An 8,129-nucleotide genomic window follows, 5' to 3' on the forward strand; every position below is an offset into this window, starting at 1 on the left:
TCGCCACGCCACTTGGTAGGAGCGACCGGTCAGGTAGGACGCAATCCAGGAGTGAGCCGCGCCGGAGATGCCCAGCTCGGAGAGGGTGGAGAGGAGGATCTGATGGTTCACAGTATCAAAGGCGCAGACAGGTCTAGAAGGACAAGAGCAGAGGAGAGAGAGTTAGCTTTTAGCAGTGCGGAGAGCCTCCGTGACACAGAGAAGAGCAGTCTCAGTTGAATGACCAGTCCTGAAACCTGACTGGTTTGGATCAAGAAGGTCATTCTGAGAGAGATAGCAAGAGAGTTGGCTAAAGACGGCACGCTCAATAGTTTTGGAAAGAAAAGAAAGAAGGGATACTGGTCTGTAGTTGTTGACATCAGTGGGATCGAGTGTTGGTTTTTTGAGAAGGGGAGCAACTCTCGCTCTCTTGAAGACGGAACGGACATAGCCAGCGGTCAAGGATGAGTTGATCAGCGAGGTGAGGTAGGGGAGAAGGTCACCGGAGATGGTCTGGAGAAGAGAGGAGGGGATGGGGTCAAGCGGGCAGGTTGTTGGGCGGCCTGCAGTCACTAGTCGCAAGATTTTATCTGGAGAGAGAGGGGAGAAAGAAGTCAAAGCATAGGGTAGGGCAGTGTGAGCAGGACCAGCAGTGTCATTAGACATAACAAACGAGGATCGGATGTCGTCAACCTTCTTTTCAAAGTGGTTGACGAAGTCATCCACAGAGAGGGAGGAGGGGGGGGGATTCAGCAGTGAGGAGAATGTGGCAAAGAGCTTCCTAGGGTTAGAGGCAGATGCTTGGAATTTAGAGTGGTAGAAAGTGGCCTTAGCAGCAGAAACAGATGAAGAAAATGTAGAGAGGAGGGAGTGAAAAGATGCCAGGTCGGCAGGGAGTTTAGTTTTCTTCCATTTCCGCTCAGCTGCCCGGAGCTCTGTTCTGTGAGCTCGCAATGAGTCATCAAGCCACGGAGCTGGAGGGGGAGGACCGAGCCGGCCGGGAGGATAGGGGACACAGGGAGTCAAAGGATGCAGAAAGGGAGGAGAGGAGGGTTGAGGAGGCAGAATCAGGAGATTGGAGGGAGAAGGATTGAGCAGAGGGAAGAGATGATAGGATGGAAGAGGAGAGAGTAGTGGGAGAGAGAGAGCAAAGGTTGCGGCGGCGCGTTACCATCTGTGTAGGGGCAGAGTGAGTAGTGTTGGAGGAGAGCGAGAGAGAAAAGGATACAAAGTAGTGGTCGGAGACATGGAGGGGAGTTGCAGTGAGATTAGTAGAAGAGCAACATCTAGTAAAGATGAAGTCAAGCGTATTGCCTGCCTTGTGAGTAGGGGGGACGGTGAGAGGGGTGAGGTCAAAAGAGGAGAGGAGTGGAAAGAAGGAAGCAGAGAGAAATGAGTCAAATGTAGACGTAGGGAGGTTGAAATCCCCCAAAACTGTGAAGGGTGAGCCATCCTCAGGAAAGGAACTTATCAAGGCATCAAGCTCATTGATGAACTCTCCAAGGGAACCTGGAGGGCGATAGATGACAAGGATATTAAGCTTAAATGGGCTAGTGACTGTGACAGCGTGGAATTCAAATGAGGAGATAGACAGATGGGTTAGGGGAAAAATTGAGAATGACCACTTGGGAGAGATGAGGATTCCTGTGCCACCACCCCTCTGACCAGATGCTCTCGGGGTATGCGAGAACACATGGTCAGACGAGGAGAGAGCAGTGGGAGTAGCAGTGTTTTCAGTGGTAATCCATGTTTCCGTCAGCGCCAGGAAGTCGAGGGAATGGAGGGTAGCATAGGCTGGGATGAAGTCAGCCTTGTTGGCAGCAGAACGGCAGTTCCAGAGGCTGCCTGAGACCTGGAACTCCAGGTGTGGGGTGCGTGCAGGGACCACCAGGTTAGAGAGGCAGCAGCCACGCGGTGTGAGGCATTTGTGTAGCCTGTGCGGAGAGGAGAGAACAGGGATAGGCAGAGGCATAGTTGACAGGCTGTAGCAGATGGCTACAATAATGCAGAGGAGATCGGAATGAAATGAACTAAACATCTGGGAAAGGAGAGAGCAGGGCCTCCCTCACCAAAAAAAATATAACTCTCCCAACTTCCACCTCAGAAACTATAATTGTTTCACTGAACCACCCGAATAAAACTCTCCCAACTTCCACTTTAGAAATTAGAATTGTTGTAAACTACAGCGGTTCAATGTTTCAAGGAATAGACTCAACTTACTTTATTCAGCTAGCTAACTATGACGCCATAGCTAACTAGCATGCTAGCATCCAATAACACACAGTTTAGCACCAATACTTGGTTACAACAAACTACCAATAGTGTGTTAACACACTAAACAGATAATTCGTGTCCGTGTCTAGTTCTTTCATAACGCAGCAATAATTAAAAGTTGGCTAGCTAGCACAAAGATATTGTATTTAGCTACTACAGTACAGCTAGCTGGTAGTGTTGGCTAGCTAGCAATGGCTGCTGTGTTGACTTTGTTTGAAAAACGGCGTCGCTGCGAACGAATGTAGCTGGCTAAAAGGATATTGTATTTAGTTGCTACCGTTGCTAATAGCTACTCGACAGCTAGTCCAGGAGGTGAGTTAGCTAGCTAGCTTCGTGCTACACCTGGCACCGCCGAATACAAAAGTAACCTACAATAACTACATACAACAACTACCCACAACAGTTCTTCACAATTCCTGACATTTAATCCTAGTAAAAATTCCCTGTCTTAGGTCAGTTAGGATCACCACTTTATTTTAAGAATGTGAAATGTCAGAATAATAGTAGAGATAATTATTTATTTCAGCTTTTATTTCTTTCATCACATTCCCAGTGGGTCAGAAGTTTACATACACTTAGTATTTGGTGGCATTGCCTTTAAATTGTTTAACTTGGGCCAAATGTTTCAGGTAGCCTTCCACAAGCTTCCCACAATAAGTTGGGTGAATTTTGGCCCATTCCTCCTGACAGAGCTGGTGTAACTGAGTCAGGTTTGTAGGCCTTCTTGCCCGTACACGCTTTTTCAGTTCTGCACACACATTTTCTATAGGATTGAGGTCAGGGCTTTGTGATGGCCACTCCAATACCTTGACTTTGTCCTTAAGCCATTTTGCCACAACTTTGGAAGTATGCTTGGGGTCATTGTCCATTTGGAAGACCCATTTGCGACCAAGCTTTAACTTCCTGACTGATGTCTTGAGATGTTGCTTCAATATATCCACATAATTTTCCTTCCTCAGGATGCCATCTATGTTGTGAAGTGCACCAGTCCCTATTGCAGTAAAGCAACCCCACAGCATGATGCTGCCACCCCCGTGCTTCACGGTTGGGAAGGTGTTCTTCAGCATGCAAGGCTCCCCCTTTTCCTCCAAACATAATGATGGTCATTATGGCCAAACAGTTCTATTTTTGTTTCATCAGACCAGAGGACATTTCTCCAAAAAGTACGATGATTGTCCTCATGTGCAGTTGCAAACCGTAGTCTGGGTTTTTTATGGTGGTTTTGGAGCAGTAGCTTCTTCCTTGCTGAGCGGCCTTTCAGGATATGTGGATATAGGACTCGTTTTACTGTGGATATTGTCACGACTTCCGCCGAGGCTGCCTCCCCTCCTTGTTCGGGCACGCTTCGGCGTTCGTCGTCACCGGCTTACTAGCCACTGCCGCTCCATATATCATCATTCCATTTGTCTTGTCTTGTCAATTACACACACCTGGTTCTTATCCCCTCATTAGTCCGTGTATAAGTGTTCCCTCTGCCCTCCTTGTCCTTGTGGGTGATTGTTATTTGTGAGAGTAGTGTAGCTCGGTGGAGTATTGCCGGGGTAGATATATCCCCTGTGCCTGTATATTGTTGGAGTATCCCGTATCGTGTATTGCCAGGGTAGATAGTTTCCCCTGTGCCTGTTTTCGTGTGTCACTATCCAGCGCATCTGTGTACGACGGAATAAACTCTGTATTCTGTGATTTACCTTCCTGCGCCTGACTCCTTCTATCACACTCATCACAGAATCACCCACCCGCTATGGAGTGAGCGGGAGAGGAGCGCATGCCTGAAGTCATGGCACGGGTCCAGTAGCATTCCACGATACTGGCCAGCTTGGGGGAAGCAATGGATCGGGTTCTTCAGGTCATCCAACGCCTGGAGAGGAGAGGACCCGATCTGTCGAGACCAACTGGCCAACCGGATCCAGCCACCTACCCCCCAGCACCCGGAGGGATCCAGGTATCCCGACCACGGGCGTTCGACGGGACGGCGGCGCTCTGCCAAGGATTCCTCCTCCAACTGGAGCTCTACTTCTCCAGCATCAGGCCGGCCCCATCGGCGCGGGAGAAGGTGTCTGTCCTCATTTCCTGCCTCTCGGGGAAAGCCCTGGAGTGAGCCAACGCGGTTTGGAACGAAGGAGAATCCGCGTTGGAGAACTACGGGGAGTTCGCTTGCCTCTTTCGGGCGGTCTTCGATCACCCGCCCAAGGATCGAGAGGCGGGCGATCGGCTGGTCCACCTGAGTCAGGGGACGAGGACCGCGCAGGACTTCGCGTTGGAGTTTCGGATGCTTGCAGTGGGGTCCGGATGGAACGAGCGGGCCCTGATCGACCATTTCCGGTACCATCTACGTGAAGACGTCCGACAGGAGCTAGCCTGCCGGGACACCATGTTGTCTTTCACGCAACTGGGGTCTGCCCGTTTCCACCCCGGACGACTCGGATCCCGAGCTGATGGAGCTGGGTGGAGCCGCCGTCCGAGAGAGCGGAGGACGACAGTGACAGTGCCACTCTGGTGGCACGAAGGGACAGTACACCACACGTAGTCGTCAAAGCTCTTTTGGGTCTGGAGGCGACAGGCAGGACACTCTCGCATCACCCCAGGTATTGAACACCCACAATCGTTCAGAGCCCTCTGCTGCGCACTGTACCCTACCTATCTACTTTCCCGATCACATGGTAGTTCCCCAGTGTAAGGCGATAGTCGATTCAGGCGCAGCTGGGAACTTTATGGACAGGGCATTCTCACGCCATCAAGGCATTTAATTGGTTCCCCTATCAATTCCACTCCCCATCAGAGCACTTGATAGTCGACCATTGGGGTCCGGGATTGTTAAGGAAGTTACTGTACCAGTCACCATGATCACCCAGGAGACTCATTGTGAGCAGGTTACTTTTTCTATTATTGAGTCTCCTGCTTTCCCTGTGGTATTAGGTATCCTTTGGCCAGCACTCCACAACCCCACTTTCTCATGGCCGCAGAGGGTTCTCACGGGGTGGTCGCGAGAGTGTCAGGGTAGGTGTCTAGGTGTTTCCGTTGGTGCAACCACGGTGGAAAGTCCAGACGGTACCTCCACTGTGCGCATTCCCCCCGAATACCATGATCTGGCGCACACGTTTTCTAAGACGCAGGCGACAAAATTACCACCTCATCGGGCGGGTGATTGCGCGATAAACCTTCGGGTAGACACTGTACCTCCCAGGAGTCATGTGTACCCCCTGTCGCAGGCTGAAACGGAGGCTATGGAAACATACGTCACCGAGTCCCTGGGCCAGGGGTATATACGTCCCTCCACTTCACCCGCCTCCTCGAGTTTCTTCTTTGTGAAGAAGAAAGACGGCGGTCTGCGCCCGTGGATTAATTATCGATCACTGAACAAGGAGACTATAAGATTTAGTTATCTTCTCCTCCTCATTCCTTCAGTGATTGAGTCAATGCATGGGGCACGCTTCTTCACCAAATTAGATCTCAGGCGTGCATACAACCTGGTGCGTGTTCGGGAGGGGGATGAGTGGAAGACAGCTTTCAGCACAACCACAGGGCATTATGAATACCTGGTGATGCCCTACGGTTTGATGAATGCTCCATCCGTCTTCCAGTCCTTTGTGAACGAGGTGTTTCGGGACATTCTTGGTCGCGGGGTGGTGGTCTACATCGATGACATCCTGGTGTATTTCCACTACGCGCGCCGAGCATGTGTCCCTGGTTCGCAAAGTGCTGGCCCAACTGTTGGAAAATGACCTTTATGCCAAGGCAGAGAAGTGTATGTTTTTCCAGCACTTTCCAGCACCTCAGGTGTTGAGATGGAGGGAGATCCCATTTCAGCCATGCATAATTTGCCGACTCCAACCACGATTAAGGAGGTGCAGCGCTTCCTTGGCTTCGCCAACTACTATCGGAGGTTTATCTGGGGCTTTGGCAAGGTCGCAGCTCCCATTACATCCCTGTTGAAGGGTGGGCCGTCCCAGCTCCTCTGGTCTGCTGAGGCTGACCTGGCCTTCAGCAAACTGCGGGGTCTGTTCACCTCAGCCCCGGTACTGGCCCACCCCGATTCATCACTACTGTTCGTAGTGGAGGTGGATGCGTCCGAGGTAGGGATAGGCGCTGTCCTGTCTCAACGCTCAGGCACGCCACCCAAGCTCCGCCCCTGTGCCTTCTTCTCTAAGAAGCTCAGCCCGGCGGAGCAAAACTACGACGTTGGTGATCGGGAGCTGTTGGCTGTTGTCCGAGCTTTGACCGTGTGGAGGCATTGGCTCAAAGGGGCGAAACACCCATTCCTCGTCTGGACGCACCACCGTAACCTGGAGTACATCCGGGCAGCGAGGAGGCTGAATCCTCTCCAGGCCAGGTGGGCCCTATTCTTCACCCGGTTAGATTTTACACTGTCATACATTCTGGGTACGAAGAACGTGAAGGCAGACGCACTGTCCCGGCTGTATTACACAGAGGAGAGGCCCAGAGACAACACCCCCATACTCCCGGCCTCCTGCATTGTGACGCCGGTAGTATGGGCGATGGACGCGGATATAGAGCAGGCATTACGCACAGATCCATCTCCACCTCAGTGTCCAGCTGGCTGCGATACATGCCTGCTCTTATCCGTGATCGTCTAATCTACTGGGCACACACGTCACCCTCCTCTGGTCACCCAGGTATCGGTCGTACAGTACGCTGCTTGACCGGAAAGTACTGGTGGCCTACCTTGGCTAAGGACGTGAGGGTGTACGTCTACTCCTGCTCGGTGTGCGCCCAGAGTAAGGCACCTAGCCACCTCCCAGCGGGTAAGTTACAACCTTTACCAGTTCCACACCGACCATGGTCTCATCTAAGTGTTGATTTTTTGACTGATCTTCCCCTCTCCCAAGGTAACACCACCATCCTGGTCGTTGTGGACCGCTTTTCCAAGTCTTGCGCGTCAAGGGGGTACTGTCATGACTTCGCCGAGGCTGCCTCTCCATATATCTTCCGCCGAGGCTGCCGCTCCATATATCATCATTCCATTTGTCTTGTCTTGTCAATTACACACACCTGGTTCTTATCCCCTCATTAGTCTGTGCATAAGTGTTCCCTCTGCCCCCCTTGTCCTTGTGGGTGATTGTTATTTGTGAGAGTAGTGTAGCTCGGTGGAGCTACTCTCCCTTTGTATTGCCGGGGTAGATATTTCCCCTGTGCCTGTATATTGTTGGAGTATCCCGTATCGTGTATTGCCAGGGTAGATAGTTTCCCCTGTGCCTGTTTTCGTGTGTCGCTATCCAGCGCATTTGTGTATGACGGAATAAACTCGGTATTCTGTGATTTACCCTCCTGCGCTCCTCCTTCTATCACACTCATCACATATATAGATACTTTTGTACCTGTTTCCTCCAGCATCTTCACAAGGTCCTTTGCTGTTGTTCTGGGATTGATTTGCAGATTTCGCACCAAAGTACGTTCATCTCTAGGAGACAGAACCCGTCTCCTTCCTAAGCGGTATGACGGCTGCATGGCCCCATGGTGTTTATACTTGCGTACTATTGTTTGTACAGATGAACGTGGTACCTTCAGGCGTTTGGAAATTGCTCCCAAGGATGAACCAGACTTGTGGAGGTCTACAATTATTTTCTGAGGTCTTGGCTGATTTCTTTAGATTTTCCCATGATGTCAAGCAAAGAGGCATTGAGTTTGAAGGTAGGCCTTTAAATACATCCACAGGTACACCTCCAATTGACTCATTTTCTGGAAATTTCCAAGCTGTTTAAAGGCACAGTCAACTTAGTGTATGTAAACTTTTGACCCACTGGAATTGTGATACAGTGAATTATAAGTGAAATAATCTGTCTGTAAACAATCGTTGGTTTTAATGACTCCAACCTAAATGTATGTAAACTTCCGACTTCAACTATAAGTGCCAAGGA

Source organism: Coregonus clupeaformis, chromosome 5, assembly GCF_020615455.1.
Source record: "Coregonus clupeaformis isolate EN_2021a chromosome 5, ASM2061545v1, whole genome shotgun sequence".
Classification (NCBI taxonomy): Eukaryota; Metazoa; Chordata; class Actinopteri; order Salmoniformes; family Salmonidae; genus Coregonus; species Coregonus clupeaformis.